General features: G+C 34.5%; 2 long non-coding RNA genes and 2 pseudogenes across 2 annotated transcripts; all 4 read left to right on the forward strand.

Annotated features, from left to right (window-relative positions):
• Positions 1 to 869: 869 nt before the first annotated feature.
• On the forward strand, positions 870 to 7,772 carry LOC141690783 (26S proteasome regulatory subunit 7-like; annotated as a pseudogene).
• LOC141693720 (uncharacterized) lies at positions 1,900 to 4,599 on the forward strand. Its single transcript, XR_012563223.1, has 5 exons — positions 1,900 to 2,085; positions 2,267 to 2,346; positions 4,060 to 4,135; positions 4,221 to 4,250; positions 4,423 to 4,599. It is a non-coding gene; the product is annotated as an uncharacterized LOC141693720 (long non-coding RNA).
• Positions 4,735 to 5,185, forward strand: LOC141693721 (uncharacterized). The gene is made up of 2 exons (XR_012563224.1): positions 4,735 to 4,765; positions 4,845 to 5,185. It is a non-coding gene; the product is annotated as an uncharacterized LOC141693721 (long non-coding RNA).
• A 2,555-nt stretch (positions 7,773 to 10,327) lies between the features above and the next one.
• On the forward strand, positions 10,328 to 14,746 carry LOC141690784 (26S proteasome regulatory subunit 7-like; annotated as a pseudogene).
• The last annotated feature ends 9,952 nt before the right edge of the window (positions 14,747 to 24,698 follow it).

Below are 24,698 nucleotides of genomic sequence, written 5' to 3' on the forward strand. Positions count from 1 at the left end.
TAATATGAAGGCTGGAGGAAAAACCCTATTCCAGCTTCGCTGTGAATATTATTATCTTTATTGATCAGTGTCTATTGTATGTTGACTGATACAACACTAATTTGTTCGTAGTTACCTGAGACTTGATTAACTTTTTGTATTTGGATTTCAACAGTTGTAATTGTAATTTTGGATACTGGGGGTTTTTTTATCTATGACTCGGTTTGTGATTCGGATCGGTTTATCAAGTGGTTTCATGTGGGAAAAGTGACACTTATTACCGGCCGAAAAATTGAGCCATAGAAATGCGCAGCCTTAGCAGTTTGTTGGAACAATTTATATTATTTGTTTTTACTTATTATTCTATCTTGCGTGAATATGTAGATAGCTTTTGCTTATCATTAGTGCCAACTTATGAACTTTAAGTTTACTTGTTTTCCTTCTGATTTGCTATGACTCCGGCTTTTCTTTTTTTCTTTAGCTACTAGGTCGCCTCTATAGGAGTAGTTAACCATTTTACTTTAATTTTGATAATAACTATAACAATGTTATGATTCTGTGTAATTATTCATTTATTCATTGATGAACCTTGTTTTGTTGATGAACTCGTACCAATCGATCGAGTATTTACACATACGCATATCGATTGAATATGCAATTGATCAAATGCAACTCAAAAACTGATCCTATTGTTAAGAATCAAAATGCTTGCTCCCATTGTACATTTGTTCTTTGAAAAGTTATTTTACATGTATAGTTAGAGAATATATTTCATGTCTCTATATAAATAAAGTGTTATTCGAGGAGTGCGATAAGATAGTCTAGTGATAGACTAGTGGCATGAACATATTCTTTGGCTCAGAGCTACAGTTTATGGTGCAATAGTCATTATGTTAAAACTGGGAACCCCATTTCCCTTTCAAAGGCCAGCCAGGGAAGAGATTTTGGCATTTGGTGAGTTTAGGTTATAAAATGTCACTTGGAACTAAATCAGCTATCATTTGATTCCTGACAATAAAATTTTTGTGATGAGTGCAGGTGAATGGGGGCATGTAGATGTGGAAGAGGTTGTCAAGCAAGGAAACATCTTGGGATTGCCCCCAAATATGTCAGATGCACATACAATTAATGGCAAACCAGGGCCTCTCTTTCCTTGTTACGTGAAACATTAGTAGGATATGTTAATTAGGTGACACTGCTAAATGAGGAATTTCCAAAGTTACATATTAATCACTTTCCTGTTTGCAGTTACCCTTGCTATGGAGGTTGAAAATGGAAGACATATCTTTTAAGAATCATAAATACAACCCTCAATGATGAGCTTTTTTTTTGCAATTGCTGGTCACAATTTGACATTAGTTGAGATGGATGCAATGAACAGATTGAGAAAATTTGAGAGGTTTGTAATAATATCTTTTTTTATGTGAAAATTGATATCAGTTACATATTTGCATTCATGCACTACTAGAAAAAGTAGAATAGACATCGCCTCTTAAACATCGGTTGCTGTTGGCACCGATGTAAAAGGTGTTTTTTACATCGGTTTTATTCAATCGATATCTTTTTGTAAGATACGCATCGGTTTTTTAGACCAACCGATGTTATATGTCTGTTTTAAAAAATTTATCAAGCGCGCCTCCCCCTTTCCCCCCTTAACCAAATAATTCATTCCCTCTTAAAAATTTCCCCCTCATTTTTTCCTCAGAAAAATTTCAAGTCACAGATCCCCCTCTTTTCAATATAACATTAAAATAAAATTAAAAATTAAAATTCATAGACTTAAAACATAAAAACATAAAACCAAACAAATCCAAATCTCATCTCTTTCCTCTCTCACTTTTGTCGACTGAAGAACATCTCTCTCTCTCTCTCTCTCTCTCTCTCTCTCTCTCTCTCTGTCTCTCTCTCTCTCTCTCTTTTTGCTCGACTATGCTCTCCATCTCTCTCTCTCTCTCTCTCTCTCTCCTCTCTCTATACTCGAATAATCTATCTTTGTGCTCTCTGCTCTCTCTATCTCTCTACATGCTCTCGTCAAAATTTAAAGGGTCGTGGAAGGTTGTTCGAGTCTGAGTTTAAAGCTAAGTTGGTGGTTAAAACTTGAATTCGGTAAGCTGCAAACCCTAATTTTTTGAATTGGGGGTTTAAACTTGAAACCCAAATTTTGTATTTTTTTTATTAGTTTAGTGATTGCTCTAAATTGGGTAATTTTTTAATTATTTTATTGTTGTCTCAATCTCTCTTTGAATTTGAATGGAGAGTTAACAGCTTACTCTAAATTATGATTTAGTCAAGAAGTATGGTTTTGGCTGGTTATATCTTCGACGTTCCTATTCAACTCAGAGCAGAAATCGAATCCTGATTTAGATGGTAATATTTCTTTGTCCAGGCATAATTTACAGTATTACTCAACTTACCTGATTTGGATGGAAAAAATGTATATGTATGGTTAAGAAATGGGTATGCTCAACTTTCAGTCCTTTTTTCTTTTTACTTCTTCTTGCTCATTATTGATTTTTTTTTTGTAATTCTTGTTTGATATCAAGTTTGTTTTGTGCTAATTGAGTTTGGACTTGGAATAAGGGAGCTGGGGTTTTTGCTTACTTATTAGTTTACCTAATTTGGTTGGAAATTATGTTTCGGGTCTTCATTAGGTCTTATAGATGGTTTTTTTCTAGTCAGATCTTGTATTCTTTTTAATCCTCAGCACTAAATTACCCATTTTGGACTTACCAAGTTTAATGCTCTAGACCAGTTGTATAATCTGACCTATGACGACCTATTAAGTTCTTGCTCCTCTGATTTTTAGGTGTTAGTAGAGGGATTTATAGGAATCTATGTAGGTAAATTTGTAACTTAATGATTAATAAAATGTTAGCAATGAGTAATTATATAAGAAGAGGATATGCTACTTCGTCTTAGGGTAGGGATTGCACAGGCTAGTTTCAGGTTGTCGATGTGAAGTCCCTGTCAATAAGATTTTTAAATATAGTCTATTGTATTCACAAACAATCTGTAATAAGGTTTAATTATGTTTATGGTAAAATGATAACTTTCAAATAGTCTAGTATTTGGTACTCCCACTTCCCGTTTTGCGCCAAAGTCAGTGTATTTGTCTTGAATTGATTAAATTCTCATATTTCTTGTCCTCATTATTTTCTTCAGTCTTTATTTTTGTAGTATGCTTTAGACTTTAGTGTTAAATTTTATATTTAATGTTAAACAAACAACTAGCTCATTTGCTTAATGTTTTGATTATTTCTTTTTTCTGTTAGCCTGGTTGGATATGAGGGTTTGGAAGTTATAATTCCTGATGGAGGGACTGAAGATTCCTGGTTGGATATGAGCCTGGTTGGGGTTCAAGTCTGAGTTGGAGGTTAAAGCTTGAATGAATTAAGTAAGTTTTAAACCCTAATTTAGAATTGGGGGTTTCAATTTGAAAACCTAATTTTTTAATTTTTAATTAGTTGAGCGATTGTTCTTATTGTGCATAATACATTGAGCATGTTAATATAAGTTGTGCAATTTTTCATGTTTTTAATCATTTTCAGTAGTGTTCTACATTGGGTAATTTTTCAATATTTTAATTGTTTTTAATTTTCTTGAGCATTGTTATGAATTTGTTTCTTGTTATGGATTTCCAGACTGTTAATTTATCTACAAATACACCTCGCTTGTGATTCCGACAGAAGGAGGTCCTTGTAATTTTTCACTTCCAACAAACTATACAGTAATTCAATTTGTTGAGTTATATATGTTTGTGCAACATGCTTAACAAATAGAGACCTCAGAGATGTTAATATATGGCCATTGGTTTAGATTCAATGTGTTTGTTACATTGAATTGAAAGTATTTCAATATCTTTTCATTGGAATTTATTGGACTTACTATTCTTGTTTAATCAACAAGTCTTCTTGCTATATTGTTTTTAAAGATTTTATCTGTACCTATTTTGGGTTCAGTCAAACATAAGTAGGCATGAAATTATAGAAACACAAAAAATCACAATCGGACTCTGTTTTCTTAGTAATAGGTTTAATCACAATAGGTTTTGAAGTGGTTTAGAATACTTTTGCGTTTCAGGTTGCAGATTTAATTGGAAAGGACACAGATCTTATGGAAGGGTTCAAGGATTTTATGGAACTATGCGAAGGAACTGGTAATTTTTATGAAAAGAGTTGTTGAATTGTTCATTTTGCATCTATCTACACTTTTTTTTAATCTTTTGTAATCCACTTTTGCAGATGGATTCCTTGCTAGGGTAATGAGCAAAAGTATGTTTTTGATTTCTGGTTGTTATTATTATATGGCAGCACATTAGGTTTTACTTTTATGATTGCAGCATGTAGATGAATACCGGTTCAAATGCTAAATATTTTTCTTGATTAATGTAATGAGAATCCTGCTAAAGTCATTAAATGATTGATGAACATTTTTGGACTGAAGGATTTGCATCTAAAACACTGAAGGTAGAGGAGTTGTTGAAGAACTGCTGTGGTATATTAGTGGTTCAACGAATGCGAAGGTAATAATATCAATTTTGCAGGATGCAAAGTTTATCGTTTTGGTTATTAGTATTAAGTTCTGATTATATTTATTAAAGCTGCATACTTATGGTAATACTCTCACTGATATGTATGCTGACTACACTGGACAAGGATTTGATCAGTTGCTAGATGTTATTTCAAAGATAAAAAATAATCCTGATGACAGGAGGATTATCCTTTCAGCTTGGAATCCATCTGATCTCAAGCTAATGGCACTCCCACCTTGCCACATGTTTGCCCAGGTTATTGTTACGACAATTTCTAAATGTTATATTTTATACGGTCCTTTACATGTTTTGATTTTTATTTCTTTTCATTTAGTTCTATGTAGCAAATGGCGAGTTATCATGTCAAATGTATCAGCGCTCTGCTGATATGGGTCTTGGCATGCAGCATTAGTGACTGAAGTTAAAGAACTAAAGGAGAAAAGAAAGCGGGAGGATTAAGTTATTGCTTATGCTATGACTTAAAATGGTTGATTTTTGTTATAGGATGGAATCGGTGTTTTGAGTTTTATTGCTCGAGCAAAGTCTTTGTATAGACAGTAGTAGAATATATGGATGGATATGTGTAGTACTTGATATTTGGATTAGATGAATCTGTTATACCGGATGTTTGAATATTGGTTGTTAGATTTATAGATAACTGGTATTATGCAGCAATTGGTTTTGGTAGTTCATTGGTTTTTGGAATCTATATTTTTAAAATGTGCATTAATAAAACAGGTACAAACATCATTACAATGGAAAATGATGTTTGTTAAAGATTAATACATCAGTTCTAGTGGACCATTGACAGCAGTAAAAACGATGTTAAATACTACAGCAAAAAAATTCTTAAAACAAAAAACTGATGTTATTAAGTATTATAGACATCAGTTTGTTACAAATAGACATCAGTTACCAATTAAGAACCGATGTCAAAGGTATTGTTAACATCGGTTTTTGATGAAAACTGTTGTTACTAGTACTAGTAACATCAGTTTATTGGTTAAATTGAAAGATTTTGCTTAGCTCACATATATTTAAATTGATAAAAATACCATATTATGATGATATATGAAGATTAGATATGCATGAGAAATTTAATATCAAGATATAGAAATCGGTTTTAAATAAAGAACTGATGTTATATGATGTATTTAACATCATTTTAAAACCGATGTTAAATGGGGGGGTCTTTAACATCACCCACGAAGACATCGGATTTTTGCATTCATAGACATCGGTTTTTAGCCGATGTCTATTGACGTTTTTCTAGTAGTGATGTAAGTTTTAGTTATCAATGTTGTTTTTTACTTATTGGTATTACCTATTCAATTTTAGGTTGTTGAGTTACCTATGCTTCACCCTGAGAAGTTTGTTAAGCTTAGAATTGACCCTCCAAGGGGAGTTCTCTGTTATGGTCTTCCTGGAACGGGTAAAACACTTCTAGCTAGGGCTCTAGCCAATAGAACTGATGTGTGCTTTATTCGTTTGATTGGAAGTGAGCTTGTTCAGAAGTATGTTGGTGAGGGTGCTCGCATAATTCGCGAGTTGTTTCAGGTTACAAGATGTCAAGATGTTTAGTGTCCAAAATCTCTCGTACATGTTATTTAGAATACAACTAACACATTTTCTTTTTGGCAGATGGCACAATCAAAGAAGGCTTGCATAGTGTTTTTTGATGAGATAGATGCAATTGGAGGTGCACGATTTGACGATGGTGTGGCGGAGATAATGAGGTTAAGCGCACAATATTTGAGATCATAAATCAGCTTGATGGATTTGACGCTCGAGGAAATATTAAAGTTCTGATGATGACAAACAGGTTAAGATCGCATCTCTTGTATATAGCCGATGAATTGTACTCGCAAGGTTGGAACCCGGGCATTTTTTTCCACTGGGTTGGTCTTTACTAGAGCTAAAAAAAATAATATTGCCAAAACAATAAGAGACCAAATTTGTCACTAATGTCTTCCACATCAAACTCATTACATTAACATCCGTTGTGTTTGGATTTTCACTTTTAGTCACTCTCACGATAAATTAAAATGTACAGGGGCTAGTTAATTTTAGGTTATTGCTTGAGTTTTCAGGCTGTAAAGATTGATAAATAAAAAGGAATTGAATAGAAGTAGAATGTATAAAATATAGAATATAGACACAAATAGAATAATTAGTAGAATGAATCAAATGTAAAAATAATCAAAGAAATAGATTATGAAAAATAGAAACAGTTTATCTCAGCGTAATGATTTAGGTCTTTGCCATTGTAATGTGTAGTTAGGATGTCGATTACCTATTTTTCTGGACTTCTGAACTGGTTTATCTGTAATTGTAACTTGCCAACAGTCTAATGATTTGTTTGTTCCAGGTCTGACACACTTGATCCAGCGTTGCTTCGTCCTGGGAGGTTAGATCGTAAAGTTGAGTTTGGCCTACCTGATCTAGAAAGTAGGACGCAAATGTTTAAGATCCATACACGTACTATGAACAGCGAAAGGGACATTCAATTTAAATTCTTAGCTCGTCTTTGTCCAAATTCGACAGGTATGACTTCGTCCTATATGCTTTTCCTTGCTATGTTTTAATTTGTTCTGGATATTTGACTAATTTGCAAAGAACTGATGTACTACATAAATTAAACAAAAAGTAGTGGGTTTTATTTTGGTATTAGCAGGCTTCTCAAAATTAGATCTATCTATGATTACACGTTTATAAACTATAAGATACAGTACAGACATTGTGACCAAGCTTCTATATATTGAATAAAATTACAAACGATGGACCCCTCTAAAGATGCACATGGCATTTAGTGGCATGTCTAAATATAGCACATTCTGGAGATGCAAAAAAAGTCATTGTCCAAGAACAAGCTTGTATATGTATACCCAAAAAAAATTCCACAAGAGAGGGAGCCTTTCTAAGATAAACCTGACATTTTACCCAAAGAGAAACTAAGAGTTAGAACACAAGTATGAAAGGGTTGGCTTGCATTGTTTATATTGAATAAATGATTGTTATCGAGTCTGCTTGCAGAAGGTAGGAATATCTTCTTCTTCTTTTTTCACATGTAATTTTTCATGTGAATAATACACGTTTTTGTTCAGGAGCGGATATAAGAAGTGTATGCACAGCGGCTGGTACGTATGCTATTCGAGCAAGAAGGAAAACTGTAAAAGAAAAGGATTTCCTTGATGCTGTGAACAAAGTCATCAAGGGGTATCAGAAGTTTTGTGCCACCACCAAGTATATGGTGTACAACTGAGTGATTACTTTGTTGTACCCCTTTGCGAAGAGGAGATTTCTTCTTGGGGGGGGGGGGGTTAAGCGTGGAAGATTGTTAATCTCTCTTTTGCCTCGCACCTCACACATGTGCTCTGGACACCTATTATTTATATTTGTTTTTTCTGCCAATATAGTTCTTGGGAAATTTTTATTGAAAATATTTACAATGATCATGTTATGTGGTGATGCAAGTTTAAACTTAATCTACTTAATGCAGGGTAATATTCCTTTTGGATGCTTCTACGAATTTAGTTTTTATCTTTATATTAACTTTTTGTGCAATATACTTGTCTGGTAATGGTGCTTTAGGACAAAGATCATATATTTCGTACGATTGGAGAGATTGAGCCGGGAATGAATGGACTATTACTACTAATACATGTGTTGTTTTTCAGACTTAAATCATCTGGGGCAAGACAATTCAATGGCCTGGACATTAATCACTATCGAGTCGTCGGTGAGGTCCGACCATCGCTCCCATGATCAGTTGTTGTGTTCTGTATTTGCTCGACTCCACTCTCTGAGATGTTTCCCATCTTTCTACTAGTCCGTCACCTTCAAGCATTCATAACACTTCAGACATTTTCGGCTAGCTAGCTGCTCGTTTAACAGTTTTTTCATTAACTATAACTTATTAACACTAAAACTAATGCTTTATGGCTACTGTATTTGTTTTTGCAAAAGGGTGTATTAATCTTTTTAATTATGGATATCAATCGTTATTGATTTATAAATATTGGATCTCGTATCTTTTATTTACGTATTTTTTCTATTTAAACTGCAATTTTTTTTGTATAAAAGTTCGGTTTTTCTTTAGCCGAACTGAAAAACCGAAGTGTTTCGGTTCGGTTTGAAAGACAAGTTCGGTTCGATTTTTAAAAGTATGAAAGTTTGGTTTTAGGTTATTTCGGTTTGATTTTTAACCGAACCGGCCGTTTGCTCAACCCTAGCCTTTCTCAGAGGCTTTGAAAAAATAAAATTTACTGATATATCATTATCAGCAGCTAGTATTTCAAAAAATACAATTTATTAGTAGATGAGAGCTGTTGGGTTGGATCAATTATGTTATTTTCTATTTTGGTACTCACAGTTGCCATAGTTGACAGCTTGATTTCAGATTGGTATGTCATTTTAGTAATGCTAAAAATTAGAGAGAGCTCTAATGTATTCTTATGCATGTAACAAAATTTCTCAATTTTTTTTCCTAGGTGAAATACCCGAGAATGGGTATTGCCCCTATGTACATGCCATGTCCCAAACCATTAGTACATGATCAAGGAAACAGGTAAAAAATATTGCTGCCCATTTAAAATACTTGCCAGCTTCACGTCCCATTTGCATGGTTCTTTTATATTAAATATGTTGCAAGTATTTTATAAGCATTTCCCTATCCCTATTATATGTTGGACAACATAAATATGATCACAGAGTGCCAAATAATCCCTATTATAGCATGGTGCCCATCTAATTATAGCATACAGAGCGTTCATGTGATAATTGATTCAAAAACAGGTTTACCAGGACTTACCATCTGACTTGTCAGCATGCACAAAGAAACTTTCAGCAACAATTAGATAGCTCAGAATAAGCATCAAACCTTTAAAATAGTTGGATGTCCCATCCCGCATCAATCAATCGACAACGATAAAGTTGTCTATATTTCATGTATAATAAAATGCAGACCAAGTGCAAGTCTATCCATTACAAATACCAAGTCAACCTATTTTGTGCAATAGCAGATGTGAAAAAAACTAAACGTTGACATAAGGTCATCATATGCCATATCATTAGGAGCGCAATCAAATGAATAATCTAGTGTATGTAGCACTGCATGCGCTGGATATATACTTCCAATTGAGAATTGGGTTGGGAAAATAGAAAACACAGGAAAAAACTGTGTGTTTATGGGTGTGTGGGTGTGTGAGAAGGGGGGGGGGGGAGAGATAGACAGAGAGAGAGGGAGAGGAGACCTGCAACATAAATGCCACAACTAGCACTGTGATGAAGAGCGTAGCAGTCTCAAAAAGTTGAAAATTCAAGTCCCATATTGAACCAGCCGACAACCACACAAAATGGAATCTGCATCCATCAAGAGAACAATCTTAAATATAACAAATATTACTTTTATCAATAAGCTGCCTTACTGTAATTGATAAATGAAATCATGGTAGTGAAAGATGGAAGCCTCTTGCATTATAAGTATAGTAGTTGCTAGTGACTCCCAATGTTATGTCCTATAAGAGGTTTAAGGTTAATATACTACATTGAACTAATAAGACATATTTTACTAATTTCAGGCACTCACAAGTTTGTCCTTCATAGCAAACATGATTGCACTTGCATGTTCTGCATCATTTCCAATAATAGGAAGCAGATGACGCTATACAGGCATATTCCATGAGTCAGATGCTCTCTGAAGAGACAAAGAATGCAATTAGACTATCAAGTTCTCACAAACTTTCCACCTGTTATCTTAAATGTAATCTTGTGAGCAAATGGTAGGACCCGAGGCATAGAATACAGTGAAATATAGTCATGTACATATTCAAACCAAACTTAAGTTATAGTGAGCGATATTTCACATTTTATAGTTCCATATTAGCTTCAAAGAATCCCTGAATATAAATCCATGTAGTCATTTTTCTTGTTACATTTCCATCCTAAAGAAAAAGAGATATATACAAACTGAACCACTTTTAAAAATAATTAAACAAATGTTAAACTCGATACCAAACAAATATAATTCATTCATTCATTTATTTATTTTATTGATTTTTTTTAAAAACCCGTGCTTTGGAACCCGAATAATTTTAGTGAGATAAGGTGGAATAGGGCTGTTTGATTCCCAAATCCGGTCGGCCCAAACAAAACTCCCAAACACCCATATATATATACATCATCTACTCTCTCTCCATCATCTAAAAAATTTAGGGCTTAAAATTGCAGATTATTGGGGTTAAAGCATACATACCATGGTGGTAACAAGAGGGATTAAGGAAGCTGATACCAAGTAATTTTTGCCCCCTTAAACTTTGCTGGTTTTAACGCATAAATGATAAATCTCAATAGATAAGTATTTTTCTTTTAATTTTCGCTAAGAAAAATGGAAAAGCCAATAAGGTCTGTTTATATCGAATTTGCTTTCGGGGGTTATTTTCCATTTTCCAAATTGCTAATTTATTTATATGTTATTGTTTAAATAGACTCTGGAAAAGGTGTTCACCAAATGTTTTGATTCTATTCCGTTATCTTGTTTGATTATAGGATTACCGACTTTCTGAAACGTTATTACCAGAATCATCCACGCTCAACCACTGGATTGGTAACATCTCTACTTTCTCTCTCTTTTTTTCATCAAAGATTCCAGATGATGCCGAAAAATCTGGATTTAATGATTGGATTAACATGACTGAATCTGTAAGTTTCTTTTGTTCAAATTAAATATTAGATATGCTGCAAGTTTGTTATCATCTCAAATTTCCCCTATTTAATTATTTTCTCAGGAGAAAGCTTCATGGATTGAAAATGTCAATAATATGAAGGCTGGAGGAAAAACCCTATTTCAGCTTCGCTGTGAATATTATTATCTTTATTGATCAGTGTCTATTGTCTATTGACTGATACACCACTAATTTGTTCGTAGTTACCTGAGACTTGATTAACTTTTTGTATTTGGATTTCAACAGTTGTAATTGTGATTTTGGATACTGGGGCTTTTTTTTTATCTATGACTCGGTTTGTGATTCGGATCGGTTTATCAAGTGGTTTCATGTGGGAAAAGTGACACATTACCGGCCGAAAAATTGAGCCATAGAAATGCGCAGCCTTAGCAGTTTGTTGGAACAATTTATATTGTTTGTTTTTACTTATTATTCTGTCTTGCGTGAATATGTAGATAGCTTTTGCTTATCTTAAGTGCCAACTTATGAACTTTAAGTTTACTTGTTTTCCTTCTGATTTGCTATGACTCCAGCTTTTCTTTTTTTCTTTAGCTACTAGGTCGCCTCTATAGGAGTAGTTAACCATTTTACTTTAATATTGATAATAACTATAAAAATGTTATGATTCTGTGTAATTATTCATTTATTCATTGATGAACCTTGTTTTGTTGATGAACTCGTACCAATCGATCGAGTATTTACACATACGCATATCGATTGAATATGCAATTGATCAAATGCAACTCGAAAACTGATCTTATTGTTAAGAATCAAAATGCTTGCTCCCATTGTACATTTGTTCTTTGAAAAGTTATTTTACATGTATAGTTAGAGAATGTATTTCATGTCTCTATATAAATAAAGTGTTATTCGAGGAGTGCGATGAGATAGTCTAGTGATAGTCTAGTGGCATGAACATATTCTTTGGCTCAGAGCTACAGTTTATGGTGCAATAGTCATTATGTTAAAACTGGGAACCCCATTCCCCTTTCAAAGGCCAGCCATAGAAGAGATTTTGGCATTTGGTGAGTTTAGGTTAAAAAAATGTCACTTGGAACTAAATCAGCTATCATTTGATTCCTGACAATAAAATTTTTGTGATGAGTGCAGGTGAATGGGGGCATGTAGATGTGGAAGAGGTTGTCAAGCAAGGAAACATCTTGGGATTGCCCTCAAATATGTCAGATGCACATACAATTAATGGCAAACCAGGGCCTCTCTTTCCTTGTTACGTGAAACATTAGTAGGATATGTTAATTAGGTGACACTGCTAAATGAGGAATTTCCAAAGTTACATATTAATCACTTTCATGTTTGCAGTTACCCTTGCCATGGAGGTTGAAAAGGGAAGACATATCTTTTAAGAATCATAAATACAACCCTCAATGATGAGCTTTTTTTTTGCAATTGCTGGTCACAATTTGACATTAGTTGAGATGGATGCAATGAACAGATTGAGAAAATTCGAGAGGTTTATAATAATATCTTTTTTTATGTGAAAATTCATATCAGTTACATATTTGCATTCATGTAAGTTTTAGTTAACAATGTTATTTTTTACTTATTAGTATTACCTATTCAATTTTAGGTTGTTGAGTTACCTATGCTTCACCCTGAGAAGTTTGTTAAGCTTGGAATTGACCCTCCAAGGGGAGTTCTCTGTTATGGTCCTCTTGGTACGGGTAAAACACTTCTAGCTAGGGCTATAGCCAATAGAACTGATGCGTGCTTTATTCGTTTGATTGGAAGTGAGCTTGTTCAGAAGTATGTTGGTGAGGGTGCTCGCATAATTCGCAAGTTGTTTCAGGTTACAAGATGTCAAGATGTTTAGTGTCCAAAATCTCTCGTACATGTTATTTAGAATACAACTAACACATTTTCTTTTTGGCAGATGGCACGATCAAAGAAGGCTTGCATAGTGTTTTTTGATGAGATAGATGCAATTGGAGGTGCACGATTTGATGATGGTGTGGGCAGAGATAATGAGGTTAAGCGCACAGTGCTTGAGATCATAAATCAGCTTGATGGATTTGACGCTCGAAGAAATATTAAAGTTCTGATGATGACAAATAGGTTAAGATCGCATCTCTTATATATAGTCGATGAATTGTACTCGCAAGGTTGGAACCCAGGCATTTTTTTCCACTGGGATGGTCTTTACTAGAGCTAAAAAAATAAAATTGCCAAAACAATAAGAGACCAAATTTGTCACTAATGTCTTCCACATCAAACTCATTACATTAACATCTGTTGTGTTTGGATTTTCACTTTTAGTCACTCTCACGATAAATTAAAATGTACAGGGGCTAGTTAATTTTAGGTTACTGCTTGAGTTTTCAGACTGTAAAGATTGATAAATAAAAAGGAATTGAATAGAAGTAGAATGTATAAAGTATAGAATATAGACACAAATACAATAATTAGTAGAATGATTCAAATGTAAAAATAATCAAAGAAATAGATTAAGAAAAATAGAAACAGTTTATCTCAGCGTAATGATTTAGGTCTTTGCCATTGTAATGTGTAGTTAGGATGTCGATTACCTATTTTTCTGGACTTCTGAACTGGTTTATCTGTAATTGTAACTTGCCAACTATCTAATGATTTGTTTATTCCAGGCCTGACACACTTGATCCAGCGTTGCTTCGTCCTGGGAGGTTAGATCGTAAAGTTGAGTTTGGCCTACCTGATCTAGAAAGTAGGACGCAAATGTTTAAGATCCATACACGTACTATGAACTGTGAAAGGGACATTTGATTTGAATTCTTAGCTCGTCTTTGTCCAAATTCGACAGGTATGACTTCGTCCTATATGCTTTTCCTTGCTATGTTTTAATTTGTTCTGGATATTTGACTAATTTGCAAAGAACTGATGTACTACATAAATTAAACAAAAAGTAGTGGGTTTTTTTTTGGTATTAGCAGGCTTTTCAAAATTAGATCTACCTATGATTACACGTTTATAAACTATAAGATACCGTACAGACATTGTGACCAAGCTTCTATATATTGAATAAAATTACAAACGATGGACCCCTCTAAAGATGGACATGGCATTTAGTGGCATGTCTAAATATAGCACATTCTGGAGATGCGAAAACAAAGTCATTGTCCAAGAACAAGCTTGTATATGTATACCCAAAAAAAATTCCGCAAGAGAGGGAGCCTTTCTAAGATAAACCTGAAATTTTACCCAAAGAGAAACTAAGAGTTAGAACACAATTATGAAAGGGTTGGCTTGCATTGTTTATATTGAATAAATGATTGTTATCGAATCTTCTTGCAGAAGGTAGGAATATCTTCTTCTTCTTTTTTCACATATAATTTGTCATGTGAATAATACACGTTTTTGTTTAGGAGCGGATATAAGAAGTGTATGCACAGCGACTAGTATGTATGCTATCCGAGCAAGAAGGAAAACTGTAAAAGAAAAGGATTTCCTTGATGCTGTGAACAAAGTCATCAAGGGGTATCAGAATTTTAGTGCCACCACCAAGTATATGGTGTATAATTGAGTGATTACTTTGTTGTACCCCTTTGCGAAGAGGAGATTTCTTCTTGGGGGGGGGGGTTAAGCGTGGAAGATTGTTAATCTCTCTTTCGCCTCGCACCTCACACATGTGCTCCGGACACCTTTTATTTATATCCGTTTTTTCTGCCAATTTAGTTCTTGGGAAATTTTTCTTGAAAATATTTACAATGATCATGTTATGTGGTGATGCAAGTTTAAACTTAATCTACTTAATGCAGGGTAATATTCCTTTTGGATGCTTCTACGAATTTAGTTTTTATCTTCATATTAACTTTTTGTGCAACATACTTGTCTGGTAATGGTGTTTTAGGACAAAGATCATATATTTCATACGATTGGAGAGATTGAGCAGGGAGTGAATGGAATATTACTACTAATACATGTGTTGTTTTTCAGACTCAAATCATCCGGGGCCAGACAATTAAATGGCCTGGACATTAATCACTATCGATTCGTCGGTGAGGTCCCAACATCGCTCCCATGAGCAGTTGTTGTGTTCTGTATTTGCTCGACTCCACTCTCTGAGATGTTTCCCATCTTTCTACTAGTCCGTCACCTTCAAGAATTCGTAACACTTCAGACATTTTCAGCTAGCTAGCTGCTCGTTTAACAGTTTTTTCATTAACTGTAACAGATTAACACTAAAACTGATGCTTTATGGCTACAGTATTTGTTTTTGCAAAAGGGTGTATTAATTTTTTTAATTATGGATATCAATCGTTATTGATTTATAAATATTGAATCTCGTATCTTTTATTTACGTATTTTTTCTATTTAAACTGCAATTTTTTTTGTATAAAAGTTTGGTTTTTCTTTAGCCGAACTGAAAAATCGAAGTGTTTCGGTTCGGTTTGAAAGACAAGTTCGGTTCGATTTTTAAAAGTATGAAAGTTTGGTTTTAGGTTATTTCGGTTTGATTTTTAACTGAACCGACCATTTGCTCAACCCTAGTCTTTCTCAGAGGCTTTGAATAAATAAAATTTACGGATATATCATTATCAGCAGCTAGTATTTCAAAAAATACAATTTATTAGTAGATGAGAGCTGTTGGGTTGGATCAATTATGTTATTTTCTATTTTGGTACTCACATTTGCCACAGTTGACAGCTTGATTTCAGATTGGTATGTCATTTTAGTAATGCTAAAAATTGCAGAGAGCTCTAATGTATTCTTATGTATGTAACAAAATTTCTCAATTTTTTTTCCTAGGTGAAATACCCGAGAATGGGTATTGCCCCTATGTACATGCCATGTCCCAAACCATTAGTACATGATCAAGGAAACAGGTAAAAAATATTGCTGCCCATTTAAAACACTTGCCAGCTTCACGTCCCATTTGCATGGTTCTTTTCTATTAAATATGTTGCAAGTATTTTATAAGCATTTCCCTGTCCCTATTGTATGTTGGACAACATAAATATGATCACAGAGTGCCAAATAATCCCTATTATAGCGTGGTGCCCATCTAATTATAGCACACAGAGCGTTCATGTGATAATTGATTCAAAAACAGGTTTACCAGGACTTACCATCTGCCTTGTCAGCATGCACAAAGAAACTTGCAGCAATAATTAGATAGCTCGGAATAAGCATCAAACCTTTAAAATAGTTGGATGTCCCATCCCGCATCAATCAATCGACAACGATTAAGTTGTCTATATTTCATGTATAGTAAAAAGCAGACCAAGTGCAAGTCTATCCATTACAAATGCCAAGTCAACCTATTTTGTGCAATAGCTGATGTGAAAAAAACTAAACGTTGACATAAGGTCATCATATGCCATATCATTAGGAGCGCAATCAAATGAATAATCTAGTGTATGTAGCACTGCATGCGCTGGATATATACTCCCAATTGAGAATTGGGTTGGGAAAATAGAAAACACAGGAAAAAATTGTGTGTTTATGGGTGTGTGGGTGTGTGAGAGGGGGGAGAGATAGATAGAGAGAGAGAGAGAGAGAGGGAGGGGAGACCTACAACATAAATGCCACAACTAGCACTGTGATGAAGAGCGTAGCAGTCTCAAAAAGTTAAAAATTCAAGTCCCATATTGAACCAGCCGACAACCACACAAAATGGAATCTGCATCCATCAAGAAAATAATCTTAAATATAACAAATATTACTTTTATCAATAAGCTGCCTCACTGTAATTGATAAATGAAATCATGGTAGAGAAAGATGGAAACCTCTTGCATTATAAGTACAGTAGTTGCTAGTGACTCCCGGTGTTATGTCCTATAAGAGGTTTAAGGTTAATATACTACATTGAACTAATAAGACATATTTCACTAATTTCAGGCACTCACAAGTTTCACATTCAAACCAAACTTAAGTTATAGTGAGCGATATTTCACATTTTATAGTTCCATATTAGCTTCAAAGAATCCCTGAATATAAATCCATGTAGTCATTTTTCTTGTTACATTTCCCTCCTAAAGAAAAAGAGATATATACAAACTGAACCACTTTTAAAAATAATGAAACAAATATTAAACTCGATACCAAACAAATATAATTCATTCATTTATTTATTTATTTTATTGATTTTTTTTAAAAACCCGTGCTTTGGAACCCGAATAATTTTAGTGAGATAAGGTGGAGTGGGGCTGTTTGATTCCCAAATCCGGTTGGCCCAAACAAAACTCCCAAACACCCATATATATATATACATCATCTACTCTCTCCATCATCTAACAAATTTAGGGCTTAAAATTGCAGATTATTGGGGTTAAAGCATACATACCATGGTGGTAACAAGAGGGATTAAGGAAGTTGATACCAAGTAATTTTTCCCCCTTGAACTTTGCTGGTTTTAACGCATAAACGATAAATCTCAACTGACAGGTATTTTTCTTTTAATTTTTGCTAGGAAAAATGGAAAAGCCAATAAGGTCTGTTTATATTGAATTTGCTTTCGGGGTTATTTTCCATTTTCCAAATTGCTAAATTATTTATATGTTGTTGTTTAAACAGACTGTGGCAACAATATCCATGAAAAAACCAAGAAGAAAAACTCTGTTGGCGAGAGGGATGGACGCTTATTCTATGTTCATGTAACTTTTAACCTCCTCTTTTTTTTATTCAAGAAAAGGTGTTCACCAAATGTTTTGATTCTATTCCGTTATCTTGTTTGATTATAGGATTACCGACTTTCTGAAACGTTATTACCATAATCATCCACGCTCAACCACTGGATTGGTAACATCTCTATTTTCTATCCAACTTTTTTATACCACTGGATTGGTAACATCTCTACTTTCTCTCTCTTTTTTTCATCAAATATTCCAGATGATGCCGAAAAATCTGGATTTAATGAATGGATTAACATGACTGAATCTGTAAGTTTTTTTGTTCAAATTAAATATTAGATATGCTGCAAGTTTGTTATCATCTCAAATTTCCCCTATTTAATTATTTTCTCAGGAGAAAGCTTCGTGGATTGAAAATGTCAATAATATGAAGGCTGGAGGAAAAACCCTATTCCAACTTCGCTGTGAATATTATTATCTTTATTGATCAGTGTCTATTGTCTGTTGACTGATACAACACTAATTTGTTCGTAGTTACCTGAGACTTGATTAACTTTTTGTATTTGGATTTCAACAGTTGTAATTGTGATTTTGGCTGACTCTTGAGCTGAAAGAAGAGATAGCTTGCATATGCCACAAGCATTATACAAGTCCTAAATCTTGACAGGGCTAGCTCTGACTTCCCAAAATGCACCTCTGTATGTGTGAAGTGAAGCACAGCAGGGAATGTCAGAGTCCGTTTGGGCCTTCGAGATGGGCCTAACCGGGTTTTTTTTCGGGCCGGGTTTTTTCTAATTTAAATCGGATCGAGTTTTGTTAGAGATTCTGAGGACTACATATGTTTGCAACTAGATCATCATAAAAATGTATTAGTTTACATGTAATATTTTATGAAAATATTACTTCGTTGAAAATATTTAAGTTCGGAAAAAAATTAAACATGTTTATAGAATAATATGTTTTATCATTGTTACCCAAATATATACAGTGTACTTACTATATTTTCTTTCATTATTTATGTAATGAAGTATATAAATAATATCATTAATCACAAATATGTAAATATATATATATGTGTTTAAAGTATTATTTATATTTATAGTAAATATAAATTCATAAATATATAAGAAAAAATATTAGAATAATCAGATTTTAACTGGGTTTTTTCGAGCTCTTAATCAGGCTTGGCCGGGCCGAAACCCGGATTTTAACCGGGCCGGGCCGGGCCTTACCTCAAAATATAGGGCCCGTCGAGGTTTTAAGCCCAGGCCGGGACAGGGTCGGACTTTAACCGAGCTAGGTTTAACCGGATTTTGACCGGATCGGGCCGGGCCAGATTTTCTGGCCCGGACTTTTTGCGCATCTCTAATTTGCATAGAGTAACTACTACTCCCTCCGTCCCAAAAAATGTTTCCTATTTGTGTTGGACACGTTTGCCAATGCACACTTTTGATTGTTAATATCTTTAATTTCGTATTAGTATTAAATATAAAAACTTTCTTGTATTAAAGTACTCATAAATACGAATTCAACAAGATCACTCATGACTATATTTGATCTTATAAATTAGACGTAAATTAATAGTCAATCGCTTACCATGAATTGTGTTAGAAGTCAAAATAGGAAACGTAAAAAGGGACGGAGGGAGTATTTATTAGGACTATCCATGTATATTATAGTTCCTAGCCTACCGTCTCTTTTCAACGGTAACTTCACAGTAGTTTAACCTCAAAGTTCTTAAATATTGCAGATCTTGCCACCTACCAATTTGTTTCAGGAACTTAAATTACAAAAATAGTCCGAAAATCTGACATAGTGTACTTTTTTATTTTTATTATTTTTTCTCCCATGTTGTCTGACATAGTGTACTTTTTTCTTTTTATTATTTTTCCTCCTATGTTGTCTTGGCAGGACTGACGAAAACTTGTAAAATTATTATTCAATAAGGTTTTTGAGAGCATTAAGAAGTATAATAAATTTTTATAAGGTATAATTTTTTTTGCATAATATTGCAGAAAAGTACAATACTTGTACTTGATAGAAAAATTGTAGGGATTTTTTTATGAAAATATAATTTTTAACCCCCGAAAATGGTTCCTTAAAAGAAATATGAAGAAGAAAAAGAAAGAGTGAAATTTGGGGTTGGACATTAAAATTGAAAAAAAAAATTGCATTAAATTTTCATATTATACAAGTGTTGTAAATCTATTTGAAGTGAGTTTTTTTTTTTATTTTAATTGAGAAATTATACATATATGATTTTCCTATTTTCAAAAAAGGTACGGTGGTTATTACAAACTCATAATTTAAGATATCTTTTATGATTATTACAATATCATAATTTAAGATATTAAAAAATTTAAAACACCCTATTTATACTATATTTTATGATTATTACAATTTTATAAATAAAGATATTAAAAATGTTTAAGCACCTTATTTATACTATCTCAAATGATTATTACAATTTTAGAATATAAGATATTAAAAATAATCATTTGAAACATTTATACTATCTTTTATGATTATCACAATTTCATAATTAATGATATTAAAAAATTTAAAGCACCATGTTTATACTATCTTTTATGATTATTACAATTTCATAAATAAAGATATTCAAAATTTTAAAGCACCCTATTTATACTATCTTTTATGATATTACAATTTCATAAATAAAGATATTAATATATTATAAGGTAAAAAAATAACAAAAAATTAAGCAATATTAGGCAAAAAAATATTATAAGGATATTTTATATTTTCTAATTCTCTCAAAACCCTTGTCATGAATTTTAAGTTTGAGGGTTGCACCACAGCGGAAGAAAAAAATAATTTTTTTTTATATAAACCAGACTACGCCACTTCAAGTGGCGCAACTACAAATTTTTTTTTACTCCAACGCCACTTCAAATAGGGTAGTGGTTTACTTTTGCAACTTCTCCCTCAAGCAGGTTACTTTTCCCAACAACCTATTCAAGGATCCCAGAAATGCAACTGAGCCCAGGAATATTACCCCATGATTACGTATGCTAGGTACTTGAATGTGCCATGAGAAAATGTCCACGTACCCCCATAATGAGAAGTACATGTTTGAAATAATAAGTTACTGAAACTTCTGTTGAAAGATTGGTAAGTTACCTACTGACTCAGTTTGTGCATACTTGAATGTGAGTGTCTATAGTAATTGAGTAATCACCATCCTCGTGTAGGTTATTTCAAGAAGGTGCTTTTTCCTCAACAGATGCATCAGTTTGTGCATTCCCGTGTTTCTTAAGAGATTTCATTCCCCATCCACCTCGATCAGCCTTATTATTATGGCAACTAATTTGAGTTTTTAAAATAATGGCTTCCATCTCGAGGTTTGGAGAAAAATAGTCTTCCGAAATACTGATTCCAGAAGTAAGTTCAAGATTAGTACTTAAACTTCAGTAAGGGTTCGAAGAAAAGTTCTCCGATTTAGATCTCGAACCTCCCAACTTGCAAGAATTTTTTAACTTATGCGTGTGACTTGCCTTAAACAAAATTCTTAGAAAAGAGGCTGTTTTTAAGAGTATGGCCTGGAGTTCGCATCTTGCCCGAACAATCATCATTAAGACCGAAGAGAATAAACTGTGTCTCCTTAATCTCTGTATTCCCAGGAAGGAGCGTAAACAAAGTAGTAACCTTTATCTTACCAAAAAGATCTGACTATTTGTTATGTTTAAAATCTTCCATTTTGCCAAAAGACCTTGTTTGAAAAATGTACATAAAATCCAAAACCTTATCGTCTGGTAACTCGGCCATCATCAAATTTGCTGTATAGAATTCCCTTTAATCATATATAGAGAAAACATAATGTGGTAACCCATTACTCCATGTACAATGTAGCATTCCTTGAGACACAAGGGCATTCGTGGTAACTCGGCCATCATCAAATTTCTTGGTCATTTTGAAAGTTCTGGCTTTAGCTGTACTTGTTGCTGGTCCTTGAGATGCACTTCCTCCTATACTTCTTTGGGTAGCTGATTTGCAATTTCTAGCAATGTGCCCCACTTTACCGCAGCTGAAACAGGTGACTCCTTGGTTCTCAGACTTGCACTCCGTAGAATAATGACCTTTCTGGCTACACTTAAAATAGTTGGCGTTCTCTCTACACTGACCACTGTGCTTCTTTCCACATGTCTTATAATCGATTACCGGCTTGCTGGACTTTGTTAGAGTAGAACTGATTGAGGTAGTACTGGGCCTAGCTTGTGGGAAATTCTGCATTCTGAACTTCCTGTCTCTATTCCTTCCAAACTGTCGCTGAAACTTCTGAATTGCTTCTCCTTGTTCTGACTTCGCAGGCCCATATTCAAATTTCCTCTTCTTTTCGCCTCTTTCTTTAACAGCTAACGTCTAGTCACTTTCTATCACCAAGGAAGCCTGAACTATCGAAGTATATGCCTTAAGTTGTAGAGCTACAACTCCACTCCTAATTTCTGGCTTCAATCCCTGTTGAAAACGCTTCGCTCTGGGCTTCTGAGCTTACATACTTTGGTACTATTCGAGCCAATTCTGTGAACTTGGCTTCATATTCCGTAACACTCCTATCTCCTTGATTTAACTCTAAAAATTCCATCTCCATCTGATTCTGGAGATAATACGGAAAACATTTTTCTAAGAACAGTTCTGTGAATCGGGTCCAGGAAATAGGACCTTCTCCTTCCAAGGCTCGCGTAGACTCTCACCAATAATTTGAAACATTCTTCAGAAAGTAACTAGCATAATCTGTCTTCAAATCATCACCCACCTAGGTGAGAGCAAAGACTTTTCCATTTCTTTCAACGAGATCCTGGCAGCAACAGGATCTACTTCACCTTTGAACTCTGGGGGTTTCACAGCCTGGAAAGATTTAAAACTAACAGCTTGGGTTGTCCCCCTCAACTAGTGCTGTTGTTGAATTTGCAGCAGTTGCTGTTGGATTTGTTGTTGTTGTTGCTGAAATTGGTGTTGTTTCTAGAATTGTTGTTGTTGTTGGGCCAGCTGAGTAGACTGCTGACGCAACAGATCTATCAATTTACTCATGGAGGGATCCCCAACAGATCCGTCGTTGGGTTGAGGATTCTTCTTAGGGGCATTCTCCTGAAACATAACAGTAATATATAAGAAAATGGAATGCCCCAAACATTTTATACATATGTATCAGGAGAGTGCTGCCACAATGAAAATATCATCATCCTCAGTTAATTGGATCCACCCAGAGCGAATGACTAAATTCTAGAAATGCCAGCAACAGAAGCAACAATAATAGTAACAACAGTAATAACAACGCACAAGTATATAAAAACTGAACAACATAATAAAGCAGCTACTATGTAACAACCATAAAGAAATCCAATTAGTACAACTGATATCCAACTACTAACTCATACGAATACACAAAAAAATTGGTTGATATAACAGCCTCTAACTACTACATGCTACAACAACATAATGTACATATAAAATAAACTACAGAACTCCTAAAGTAACCAGATCTGAGTTTTGTATACTACTCCTGCTGCAACTCTCTCTAGCAACTTCCACTGCCACTGCCACCAATCGTACCCAACTCGAACACCAACCAGTTAACAAAATCCTGGTACTGGATAACCCTAAACTGAGAGCTAATGAAAGGATCAGTGGATCTCGCTCGCTCGACAGCATTCTGGGTCAAGATCCTCACTCTAGCCTGAATATCGGGAAAGGGGACAGGAATACCCTGGAAGGGTCCAACTGGCACTCGGTCAAGATGTGCTGCAAACTCTGGCCTCTGCTCTCTGATCAAAGATCTGTTCACTTCCTTATGAACATTATACGGAATGGGAGATAAAGTACCTGTGGGAGCAAAGGGAGGGTCTGGAGGTCTAGAGAACGAAGAGCTAGGTCCACAACCCGGGGGGACAATCTCTAACAGCTGAAACTGTCCTCCGCACCCAATGAGGACAGGCACTAGGTCCAGGTATATCTCTCGGGACAAACTGAGGCACTGGTGGGGGAGGTAAAGGAGTCTCCTCAGCTACAACATCTAGTGTCCTCTCAGAGTCTGAGCTATCTGAATCAGATCTGTTCTCCCGGGATGGAGAACTGGATATCACTATGGGCCACCGTCAACAATTTAAATATACAGGAAATACACAATAAGGTTAAGGCAATTCTATCAAAACATCAATAGATGCCAGGCAAACGCCTTCGGAACCCTCGACTGACTCTTAGGTTCGCTCCTCTAAATGAGTTGTTGACTCACACTTTAGGACACAGTTTCTATACCTCTTTTACTCGACTCTTAACCTAAATCAGGGATTTAAACCTGTAGTTCTGATACCAACTGTGACGGCCTCAACCCGGGCTCAGGAGTTGAAGTCATTAATATAACAAACCACAATTATAAACTACGAAATTATTATTATTACAATAACAAAACCCCAAAACCAAGATCTTCTCCAGGTTCAAGTATGATTTAAGCTACTCACTATTACACAACCAATTATTAAAAAGTCTGACACGCTAACTTATTCCGCAACTCATCAGACCGCACATGGTCTGATACAAACTACCTCAAAGGAGCCGGGACTGGAAGGGGATGAAACTCTGTTCTGACCAGGTCTGATAGATCGTCTAGGAATCTGTGATATATATATAACAGGTTGCAAGGGTGAGCATATAATCGCTCAGCATACCAACATATGAATAGCATAGTAAAAACATTTAATATAAACAGTTATAGGAATAAAACTATGAAGCAGTATAAAAATAATAACCTGTAAGTCATTTCAAATCTCTGTCAAGATAACAACATTTAAAACTGGATATCACTGACTAGCATGCTCTTAATAAAACGACATAGTTGTGTGCTGTGTAAACACTATAGTCCAATTTTAGCATGTTATTCACATTTAT

The sequence above is a fragment of the Apium graveolens genome, chromosome 10 (genome assembly GCF_009905375.1).
Source record: "Apium graveolens cultivar Ventura chromosome 10, ASM990537v1, whole genome shotgun sequence".
Classification (NCBI taxonomy): Eukaryota; Viridiplantae; Streptophyta; class Magnoliopsida; order Apiales; family Apiaceae; genus Apium; species Apium graveolens.